The following is a 12,568-nucleotide window of genomic DNA, read 5'->3' as shown; positions in this document are numbered from 1 at the left end:
GACAGGAGAATCTTATCATACTGGAGTGGCATTATATAATCTCACTTCCTGAAAAAGAGTAAATCAATACATCAATAAACATTTACTAAGCCCCTGCTATATGTCAGGCACTGTGCTAAGCACTGGGGATACAAAAAGAAGTAAATGACAGTCCCTGCCATCAAGGAGCTTACAATCTAATGAAAAATACAACATGTAGACAAAGCAAGCTATATACACAATAAACAGGAAATAACAGAGTAAGGGCACTAGAAAAAGAGAGATTGGGAAAATCTTCCAGCAGAAGACAAGATTTTGTCTGGGACTTAAAGGAAGCAGGGGGATAAGTAGTTGGAGTGGATAAGGGAGAGTGTTTCAGGCATAGGGAACAGTCAGAGAAAATTCCCAGAGCACATAGAGCATGTTGCTTGTGCAACAGCCAGGAGGCCAGTGTCCTTGGATCAAAGACTACACATCCAGGAATAAGGTGTAAGATGTCTGGAAAGGTAAAAGTGGGAAGAAGGTAAAAATCTGGGCTATCCATTAAAAAAAAAAGATAAGGGCAGCTGGATGCCACAGTGGATAAAGCACTGACCCTGGATTAAGGAGGACCTTAGTTCAAATCCAGCCTCAGACACTTGGTACTTACTAGCTGTGTGACCGTGGACAAGTCACTTAACTCTCATTGCTCCAAAAAAAAAAGAAATCCCAGAGACAATCATATTTGAGGGGCCATGTATAAAGATAGATCCAGGAAAGGAAAAAAAATGAGTTATGATTAGACAGGTAGGAAGAGAACTATGAGAAATCAATCATTACAAATAAACAAACAACAACAAAAAAAATCCCTGGTAGGTGAAAACCATATTATATCTTTTTTTTTTTCCTGGGGCAATGAGGGTTAAATGTCTGAGGCCAGATTTGAACTCAGATCCTCCTGAATCCAGGGCTGGTGCTTTATTCACTGTGCCACCTAGCTGCCCTTTTGTGAGTCATTTCTAAACCAACTCTACATGATTAGGTGGCTTACCAACAGAGTAAAGACCAAAATCAAAGCCAAAATAAAAAAAACACATAGTTTCTTATCGAGGTAAAAATGTTGATATTAAAAAATAGGAAATAGATAAGAGCCCAAACATTGACATAGACTGCCTAAGTAATATAAGTGGTGGAACAATTAACAACTTTACCACAGTTGCGGATATAAAATAAAAATACATTTTTGTGTATTACCAATAAAGCCAAGCAGGAAAAGAGAGAAAGAGAAATTCCATTTAAAATAACTGAAAACAATATAAATGACTTGGGAGTCTCCCTGCCATAACAAACCCAGAAACTATACAAACACAATTATGAAAAAAAATCACACAAATACAGATCTAAACAATTAGAGAAATATTAATTGCTCATGGGGAGGCCAAGCCAATATAACAAAAATAACCATTTTATCTAAGTTAATTTATTTATTCAGTGCCATGCTAATTAAAATATCAAAGAATCATTTTATATAACTATACAAAATGACAAAATTCATTAGGGAGAATAAAAATACAGGAATATCAAGGGAATCAAGGAAGAAAAAATGTGAAAGAAAGTGGCATAGCAATACCAGATTTCAAACTATATTACCAAACAGTAATGACAAAGATAATCTTGTACATACTAAGAAATAAAATGGTGGATCAGTGGAATACTTTAGGTACTCAATAAATAGTTGTAAATGATCATAGTAATCATGTATTAGATAAACCCAAATATCCAAGCTTTTGAGGCAAGACCTCATCATTTGACAAAAATTACTGGAAAAACTGGAATACAGTTTGGCGGAAACTAGGCAACTCTTACCACATGCCAAAATAAGATCAAAATGGGTAAATTATTTAGATGTAAAGGGTGATATCCTAGAAAAATTAGGGGAGCATGGAAAAATTTGCCTGTCAGATTTATGAGTAAAGGAAGAGTTTATGACCAAACAAAAGAGAGAGGATCACAGGAAGTAAAGTGAATAATTTTGATAATATGAAATTGGTAATTTTTTTGCACAAACAAAACCAATGAGTCAGTATTAGGAGAGCAGGAAACTGAGGGAAAAAATTTACAGTAAATTTCTTTGATAAAGATCCCATTTCTCAAATATATAGGGAACTGAGCCAAATTTATAAAAATACAAGTGTATGAATAGATAGTTTTTAGAAGAAATCAAAGGTATCAATAATCACATGAAAAATAATCTAAATCACTATTGATTAGTGAAATGCAATTTAAAACAACTCTGAGATACTACTGTGCACCTATCAGATTGGCTAATGACAGAAAAGAAAAATGACAAATTGTGGGGCAGATGTGGAAAAAAAGGGAACTAAACACTGTTGGTGAAGTTGTGAACTGGTCCAACAATTGTAGAGAACAATTAAAATTATCCCAGAAGGCTATAAAACTGTACATATGATTTGACCCAGCAATACCACTAGTAGGTCTGTATCCTGAAGAGACCAAAGAGAAGGGAAAAGGACCTATCTCTACAAAATCATTTATAGCAGCTGTTTTTGTGATGGAAAAGAATTGGAAATTGAGGGAATGCTCATCAATTGGGAAGTGGTTGAACAAATTGTGGCATGTGCCTCACCTGAAGATGACTTCATCTTGAGTCCTCATCACTGATTGATGAGAACCTACCTGGAACCATATTACTTTTTTTTTCTTTTTTGTTTTTTAGCAACAAACATTTATTTTATTTTCCATTTACATGTAAGGGTAGTTTTCAACATTCATTTTCATAAGATTTAGAGTTCCAAATTTTTCTCCATCCCTCCCTCCCTATCCTTCCCCCTCCACAAGATCGTAATCAGGTTATATATGTACAATCCACAAGTGTTCTTTTTATCAGTTCTTTCTATAGGGGTGCATAGTAAGTTTCCTCATTAGTTCCTTGAGATTGTCTTGGAGCATTGCACTGCTGAGAGTAGTTAAGTCATTCACAATTGCTCATTGAACAATACTGCTGTCACTATGCACAATGTCCTCCCAGCTCTGCTCATTTCACTATACATCGATGTTCATTAGTCTTTCAAGGTTTTTCAGGGATCATCCTGTTTGTCATTTCCTGTAGCTCAAGACCATTCCACTACAATCATATAACACAGCTTTTTCCATCATTCCTCAATTGATGGACATTCCCTTGATTCTCAATTCTTAGCCTCCACCAAGAGTTGCTATAAATATTTTTTGTACAATTTTTCCCTCTTTTCTCTTTTTCATGATTACTATTGTTACCTGTTTCCCTTCCATCCTATTCCCTTCACCATGATATTTATTCTATTATCCATCTTCTTTCATCCTATCACTCTTCAAAAAGGATTTGCTTCTGTCTGTCCCCTCCCCCTCTCTGCCCTTCCTTCTTTTGCCCCTCTCTCTTTATCCCCTTCCCCTCCTATTTTCCTGCAGGGTTAGAGAGATTACTCCACCCAATTGAGTGTGTACATTATTCCCTCCTTGAGCCAATTCTAATGAGATTGAGGTCTTTGAGCCAATTTTGATGAGTGTTAGGATCATTTACTGCCCAGATTAAATAGATTACTCCACTCAGTTGGGTGTGTCTGTTAGTCCCTCCCTGAGGCAGCTCTGTTGAGTTTAAGATCTTTTGAGCCTTTTCTGATGAGTGTAAAATTCATTTACTGCCCTGCTCCTCTCCCATCTCTTCCCCCACTCCATAAGCCTTTTCCTGTTACTTTCATGTAGGATTTCACTTCTGCCCTTCCCCCTCCCCCAGTGAATTCCCTTCACCCCTCAATTTAACCCTAAAGATGTTATCATCTACCTAAGTGACATAGTGGACAAATCATCACCCCTAGACCTAGGGGGATTGCAGCCAAAACCCGGCCTCAGACATAAGACAGTCGCCCACTGTACAACCCCAGGTATGTCCCCCAGCTCCAATTTTTTTTTATGGTTCTCTGGGGTCTTGTATTTGAAAGTCAAATTTGCCATTCAGTTCAAGTCTTTTCATCACAAATATCTGAAAATCTTCTTTTTCATTAAAGTCCCATTTTTTCCGCTGAAAGATAATGCTGAGTTTTGCTGGGTAGGTGATTTTTGGTTGTAATCCCATTTCCTTTGCCTATTGGAATATCATATTCCATGCCCACCAGTCCTTTAATGTAGAAGCTGCTAGATCTTGTGCTATCCTGACTGGGGATCCACAGTACTTGAATTCTTTCTTTTTGGCAGCTTGCAATATTTTCTCCTTGACCTGAGAGCTCTGGAATTTGGCTATATTATTCCTAGAAGTTTTCTTCTTGGGATCTCTTTCTCCATGGAGGTGATCGGTGGATTCTTTCAATCTCTATTTTAGCTTCTTCTTCTAGAATTTCAGGCCAATTTTCCTTGAGAATATCTTGGAAGATGGTTTCTAAGATCTTTCCTTGATCATGGTTTTCAGGTAGACCAATAATTTTCAAATTATCTCTCTTGAACCTATTTTCCAGGTTGGCAGTTTTTCCCAGGAGATATTTCACATTGCTCTCTATTTTTTTTTATTCATTTGGATTTGCTTTATTGTGTCTTGGTTTCTCATAAAGTCACTGGCTTCCATTTGTTCAATCCCAATTCTTAGGCAATTATTTTCATCAGAGAGCTTTTGTACCTCCTTTTCCATTTGATTTTTCAAGCTGGTGACTTTTTTCTCATGTCTTTCCTGCATCACCCTCATTTCTCTTTCCATTTTTTCCTCTACCTCTCTAACTTTATCTTCAAAGTCCTTTTTGAGCAGCTCTATGGCCTGAGACCAATTCATATTTTTCTTGGAAGCTTTAGATATAGGGGCCCTGATGTTGACATCTTCCTCTGAGGGTGCCCCTTGGTCTTCCTTGTTACTGAAGAAACTTTCTATGGTCTTCACCTTTCTCTGTTGGCTCATCTTGCCTTTCTTTTACTAGATTTTTAGCTCCTTAAAGTGGGGCACCATTTCCAGGCAGCAGTATCCCAAGCTTAAGAAGTCCCAGGTGGTATGATTTAAGGAGAATCAGGTTCTTCCCTTGCCCGGCCTGTTTCCTGGTCCTAGATGACCCCAGACCAACTTGCTAAGCAGCCAGCTTTGTGTGTTGTGGTTGTTAGCTCCGATGAGCATGTGCACCTCCCCCACTGCTACTTGAGCCTACTTCCTGGTTCTCAGCAGGGGTGTAAACTCCAAGTTCTGCCTTAGCACCAGTATAGACCCCTGTAGTCTCTCCCCTGCCCAGGGCTCAGCCTACTCACCAGACTGTGAGTTTAGTTCCAGACGACACTGGTGCTTCAGCTGATTCAGAGGCTCTGGGGGTCTGCTTCTCTGGTGAGGACTTCCTAAGACTGATTCTGTGTCAGGGTGACTGTGGGGTTAGGCCCGACTCATGTATCAGCGCACAGCAGCTCCCTCCTTCTGACCTTCCAAGTAGGTCTTGGTTAGAAGATGATTTCAGCATTCTTGTGTGAGTTTTGCTGCATTTTCCTTTGGCGTTATTTGGATGTTTTTTGGAGCGATCGTGTCATGAGTTCGGGAGCCCACTGCCTTTCCTCCGCCATCTTGGCCTGGAATCATATTTCAATTAACTAATTAGAAAATTATAAATTACAGCAGTTTTGCAGTTCTATGTCATACCTTGCAAGTTCACCCCATCCTCTGAAAAAAAAAAGAGACTGATAAATGTTAGAGCAGCTACGGGAAAACAGGAAGAACATTGAAAAACTTTTGGCATAACTATGAATTGATCTAGCCACACTGGAAAACAACTTTAATTTATGTCCATAAGGTTACTAAATTCTGGTGCTTTTTGATAAAATAATATGAAGTTGGCCCACCAAAGACTTCAAATAAAAAGGAAATTAACCAATTTTGTTAATGTTGTTCCGTTGTTTCAGTCAGTTCTGAGTCTTAGTGACCCCACTTGAGGTTTTCTTGGCAGAGATACTGGAGTGGTTTGTCATTTCCTTCTTCAGCTCATTTGATATATGAGGAAACTGAGGCAAATGGGGTTAAGTGACTTGTCCAGGGTCATACAGGTAGTAAGTGTCTGTGACCAGATTTGAATTCAGGTCTTTCTGACTCCAGTCCTGGTACTCTAATTACTGTTCTACCTAGTTGTCAAAAATGGACTTATATATACATAAATATATTCATAGCAGCCCTTTTTGTAGGAGTTAAGAATTGTAAACTAAAGAGATACCCATCAATTGGAATGACTGAACAAATTATGGTATTTAAATGAAATGGGATACTATTGTGCTGTAAGAAGTGTTGAAGGTGGTGATTTTAGAGAAAGAGGCCACATAAAATTTGATGCCAAGGAAAGTGAGCAGTAGCAATTTCTACAGTAACAATATTGTAAATAGTAATAACTTTGATAGGCTTAAGAATTCTGATTGATTCTTCTTTTATTTATTCATTCATTTCCTTCTTTTTAGCATTAGTTTCTTATAAATTTGAGTCCCAAATCTCCCTTCTTCCTGCACCTCCTACACTCACTGAAAAGACAAGCAATATAATACCAATTATCTATGTAAATTAATAGAAAACACATTTCCATATTAACCATGTTGCAACAACAAATGATAAAAAGCAAAAATATATAGAAAGCAAAAAAAAAAAAAGTGTGCTCCAATTTGCACTCAGAGTTCATCAGTTCTCTCTCTGGAAGTAGTTAGCAATTTTTATCATGTGTACTTTGGTATTGTCTTGGGTCATTGTTTTGATCAGAGTAGCGAAATGTTTCACAGTTGATCATTATTAAAATGTACATACACACTCATATATTTAACATTATATAATATCCATATAACATGTGTTTATATGTATGTTTGACACATATATGTTTAACATGCATATCCTTTCCTTCTATCTTTGAGCCTACAAGTCACAAGGTCAAAGAGGATGCATATACAACATTGGGTGACGGGTAACTGATGACTTAACTCTTCTCAGCAATCCAATGAATGGTTCAAGGTAATTCCAAAAGACTAATGATGGAAAATGCTCTTCAAATCCAGAAAAAAGATGCCGATTGAACCATACTGTTTCTACTTTTTTTTGTTTTTGTTTTTTGAGGCTTTTTCCCTTTTGTTCTGATACCTCTTTCACAACATGACTAATACAGAAATAGGTTTAATGTGATTGTACATATATAACCTATATCAGATTACTTGCTGTCTTGGGGAGGGGGGAGGGAAGGAGAAAAATTTGGAACTAGAAATCTTATAAAACAAATGTTGAAAACTATCTCTACATGCAACTAGAAAATATTAAAATACTTTTATGATAAAAAAGAGGATACACAGATTGTTATCTTTAGGCAAAGATGCCAATATACATTCCAAAATGGTTGAACCAATTTACACCTCCATAAACAAATTCATTGGTGTATCTATCTGTCTTTTCATATAACTTCTTTTTGTTGATTTCAATTTACATAATAATATTATATTATCATATACTTAGAGATGAAAGGGACCTTAGGAGCCACATAGACCAAACCATTTGAGACCGGGAAAGATAAAGTAATTTGCCTCTTTATATAGTGGAAGTAAGTGCTAGAGACTGGATTTGAACCCAGGCTCTCTGATTCCACACTGTCTTTTTTTTTCCCCATTCTACTCCAATGACAAGATCATTACAATAATTCTTGTCTGATGCTAAATCCAACAATGATGCCTTTAGGACATATTAAAGTAGGTGTAAGACTGGTGATGCAGACACTAAATGACCTTCAAACTCCTGTGCTTTGGTAGTTTGGTGGTCCTTTCGCCCTCTCCTTTCCCTTTGCTGTAGGCTGTCACTTCCCTGTCACTTGGCTTTGTGCTCCTTCACATCTCTTGTCCCTTATAGCTTCCTGAGAACCAAGGTTGTCAGGTTGTCAAGCCAGCTAAATTAATTTTACACACAATACTAAGTCACTGTCTCTGAACCAAGGGTGACTTCACACCTATCCTGCTGAGTAAAGGACTCCATTGTCTGTGATAGCTATTTTTCCCTTGGGGCTCTTAAGGCATTTTCTGTTTACATGCATTTTGAAACTGTGTTCTGGATGATTGATGTTGCCAGAAGTCTGACCTCTGGATAAGTGAGGATATTTTAATGTGTAGATTCAGGCTGCATCACATACATGGCACGAAAACAAGTGGTTAAAAATAAAAAGATTACATTAACTTGAATATGGTCATTCCATTCTGAATGACTAGGGCTCTTTTGAACCTGTTGCAAGCATGCTCATTGGGCAGTGAATGGGATCAGTGTGAGTCAGGAATGCAGCTGACCTTGCCCTTATTTTATTATCACTGGCTCTTCCCTAGGTGCAGGAGTCCCGTCTCTTTTGAAGTGGGCAGAATCAGGGGCAGCTAGGTGGTGCAGTGGATAGAGCACCAGCCCTGGGTTCAGGAGGACCTGAGTTCAAATCTGGCCTCAGACACTTAATACCTACCAGCTGTGTGACCCTGGGAAAGTCACTTAACCCCAATTACCTCCCCCCAAAAAAATGAAAGAAAAAAGAAAAAAAAAGAAAAAATGAAGTGGGCAGAATCACCCAGGACCTCAGGGATCCCAAAGTCATAGCACATTTGCCAGAAGTGAAGTAAAGACATCACAGGGAGGTGGAACCCAAAAGCAGAGTTGTAGGAAGCAGTACAGTGAGTACACCCCTCCACCTCAATTCCTGCAAAGGGAACTAGAAAATGTAACAGACCTAATGCTGATAGAGAAATCCAAGAAAAACTCATATTGAGGTTTTTTTTTAATCAAATATTTAATTAAAAATTACATTTTAAGGGCAGCTAGGTGGCACAGTGGATAAAGCACTGGCCCTGGATTCAGGAGGACCTGAGTTCAAATCCAGCCTCAGACACTTGACACTAGCTGTGTGACCCTGTGCAAGTCACTTAACCCCCATTGTCCTGCAAAAAAAAGAAAAAAAATTACATTTTAAAAGTGAGGTTTCCAAATTAGATACATTCCTAATATTAGCAACTCTATTACTTATTGTCTAGGAAAAATAGGATTTATGAAGTTTGTAACAAGGTATCAAAAAGGTTTTCCCTAAGGATATACAGTATTTTTTAAACAACTATCCATTTTACTTTCAATTGGTATCTCATTTCTCTATTGGAGTAAAAATTTCTTGAGAGCAAGATTGTATCTTATGTAACATCTGCATCACTTGAGTACCTCAGTATCACTCCAGTGTTATATAAGCTCTAGCACACAGTGAGTGATTGACAAATTTTGGTTACATTTCATTTTATTGTACTGGTGATGCTATCTTGCTATGGTGGAACACCATGATCTCAGGGGAAAAAATTGCATTTTCAGGGAACCAAACTAGCAATATATTCATGGTATATGGAAACAGGCTATGCATATTACTTAAAATAAGTTAGAACACCCAAAGTGAGATATCACAAGGAAGTGGAATCAAGATGGCAGAATAGCAGGGATCAGTACAGTGAGCTTGCTCCTCAAATTTATCCAAATAGATATAGAAAAGGTAACAGGCCTAATCCTGATAGAGGAATCCAAGAAAACTTCACACTGAGTCATTTTTCCAGCCGAAGTGGGCATAGGGAGATAGACAGAGAGGCTTGTGGTCACTGAGAATGGAATGTGGCCAAGACTGTGCTGTAAGGGGAGTACCACAGTGGACAGGGAGGGGCTGTGCACCATGGCAAGAGAAGGTTCCTCTACAATGGTATCCTGACTGGTTCAGGTGTCAAGTTGGCCTCCTTACTTTTGGGTCATAGATCCAAGGTGAACTGAGGAAAGAACATGCAAAGGTAGAGAAGTCTTCAGCTCCCTCCTCCCCAGAGCCTGCCCTGCCCTGCATATTGAGGGAGGATAAGGTTCAGAAACCAGCAGCAGCAATGAGGCTCAGATATCAGGAGCAGAGCAGGAGCTCAGTTCTAGCTTGTAGCCTCCCTCACCTGAAAGTATGGAATGTAGAAAAATACTGAGGGCAGGAACCCTAAACAAAAGGGAGTCCGTAGTTCTCTTACTCCCAATCAGTAGAGCTTCTCAGTTGGCTGAGAGGAGTAGAGTCCAGAAGCAGTATAGTATTACTCATACCCAAACCGAAGTAAAAAACTTGAAGAGCTCAGATTTGGAGAAGGCAGTCAGACATTCACATGGACCAAAATACTTTTGGAATACTAAAAGCTTGTAGGTCCCTAGTCTGATCTCGGAGCTGAGATCACAACACTCAACATCCTAAAAACAAACAAACAAACAAAATAGAAACCAAACCAACCCAGACCTTCCTTCCAGAAATATATAGAGCCTGCCCCTATCATCAAGTCTGAAGTTAAAAAGTAGGTTGGAAGAATGGAAAAAAAAAATCTCACCATAAATAAGCTAGTCTATTGATTGCTAAGGAGCTCAAGATACAAAATCAGAAGAAGAAAACTAGTCCAAAACATCTATTTTTTGAATGAAAAAAGCATTTATTAAACAAAACATCTATTTTTAAAAAGGCTTAAAGAAAAACATATCTTGGGCACAAATTTAAATGCGATTCCTGGAAGAGATGAAGCAAGGGTTTAAACAAAAAGAGTAAAAAAAAGTTTTTTTAAAGGAAATGAGTCTTAAGAGGGGAAAAATGAAAAGAAATGAGAATTAAGGGGGAAAGAATTGGAAAAGGAATGAACACTTTTGCTCAAGAGGTATAAAACATCTGAAAGTTAGAATGGACCAAATAGAAATCAATAACTTCATGAGACAACAAGAGATATTAAAATAAAAGCAAAAGACTGAAAAGGGGAAGAAAATATAAGGTATCTCCTAGGAAAAAAACAACTGGACTGGAAAAGAAGAGGAACAAATTTAAGAATCATTGGACTATCTGAAAACCATAAATAAAACAGGAGCCTAGACATTTCATTTCAAGAAATCTTTAAAACAAAGCAAGCAAACAAACAAAAACCCACCAAAACCCAACCAACTTCCAAAATCTCTTAGAACAAGAGGGCAAAGTGGAAATAGAAAGAATCCACCAGTCACTTTCTGAAAGAAATCCTCAAATGAAAATTCTCAGGATCATAATAACTCAAAATTCTGGACTTTCAGGCCAAAGAGAAGATACTACAAGCACCCAGTAAGGAAAATTTCAAGTACCAAGAAGTCACAGGATCATGTATGACTTAGTAGCAACCACTATAAAGAAGTGGAAAACTTAGAATATGATATTCTAGAAAACAAAGGATATTGGCTTACAGACAAGAATAAAGTATCCAGAAAAATTGAATATAATTCTACAGGGAGAACAAATGATCTTTAATGAAATAGAGGACTTGCAATAATTCCTGATAAAAAGACCAGAGCTATGGAGAAAATATATCCATATCTATATATACATATGACATAACAAATGCAGAAATTTGTTTTGTTTTACTCTATATGTTGAGGTTTTGTGTTTCGTTCTTAACTGGGTGGTGAGTGGGAGTGAAGTGAAGGAAGATTTTTGCTGATAGAAAAAATACGTAATTTTATAAAATACATCAGTAAAGTATAAGAAGGAGCTCCACTGATTGAATGGATGGATGGGGCCTCGGGGAGAAAGTTTTACCTTTGTTAGGTTAAAAACACTTCTTGATGTGCAGGCCTCTTCATCTCCTTTAATTAATCAAAGCCACTACTGAGAAATTTGTTCACATTCTTCAAAAATGTCTATTTGTACAAAGGGAATCATTTGAATCTCAAACTAGAAATTCCAAGATTCTGGAAGGAAGTTAATTTAAGAGCACAGTTCCAGCACATCTCTGAGCAACAATTTTTGGCAGATAAGGGAGAGATTGAGGAGGGTTATTGGAGCAAAAGAGTAGTGCTGATGGAAATTTGAAGAAAAGATTGGTTCTTTCTTTAATTTTTCCCCTTGGTGACTATTATCTACAGACAGTATAATGTAATCTGATTTTTCATTGCCTACACATTTCCAGTAAACTGAATTTTTCCTCATCCACAAAGAGTCTAGGAATTAATTAGAGATGGAAATAAATATAAAGTTAGGTATAGAGACCAATCTTTAACTGTTAGAAATCTTCCTGGCTGGCAGCGCAGAATGATTATGATAGAATGTGTAAAATTTCTTCTAAAATAAACTCTCTAGTGCTGAAGTAGAGGGATCCACATGGAACTTAGGGACCATTTATAGCCTTCCCTACCTTATTAGTTAATTATTAATTAGTTAATAATCAATAAGGTAATTCTTGTAATAGTGATACAAGTGAAACAGATTCACAGGCTGAGAGTTGTCCTATGAACATGATTCTTAAGAAACTAGAGGAGAGCTTCTTATGCTTGGGAAGCTCCCTTTATGGAAGATTTCTAGGAAGAAATGGTCAAGGATAATATAAGATGAAGTTTGGATAAGTGTTATTTTCCATCATTACAGAATACCTATCCTATTACTATGATGGATCCACCATGACATAAAAGCCTACATGTCAAATGGCATCCATTCGAAACTCTTTTTTAAAAATTTCTTATGCCTAGAATATAAGACAGTGCTTTGTACATGGTTGACACATAGTGAAATGTTTATGGAATTCAATCAAATTCACAAAACAATAGTATTCCAACTAC

Source organism: Dromiciops gliroides, chromosome 6, assembly GCF_019393635.1.
Source record: "Dromiciops gliroides isolate mDroGli1 chromosome 6, mDroGli1.pri, whole genome shotgun sequence".
Lineage (NCBI taxonomy): Eukaryota > Metazoa > Chordata > Mammalia > Microbiotheria > Microbiotheriidae > Dromiciops > Dromiciops gliroides.
The sequence above is the reverse complement of the archived record's forward strand: the minus strand, read 5'-3'. Positions refer to the sequence as shown.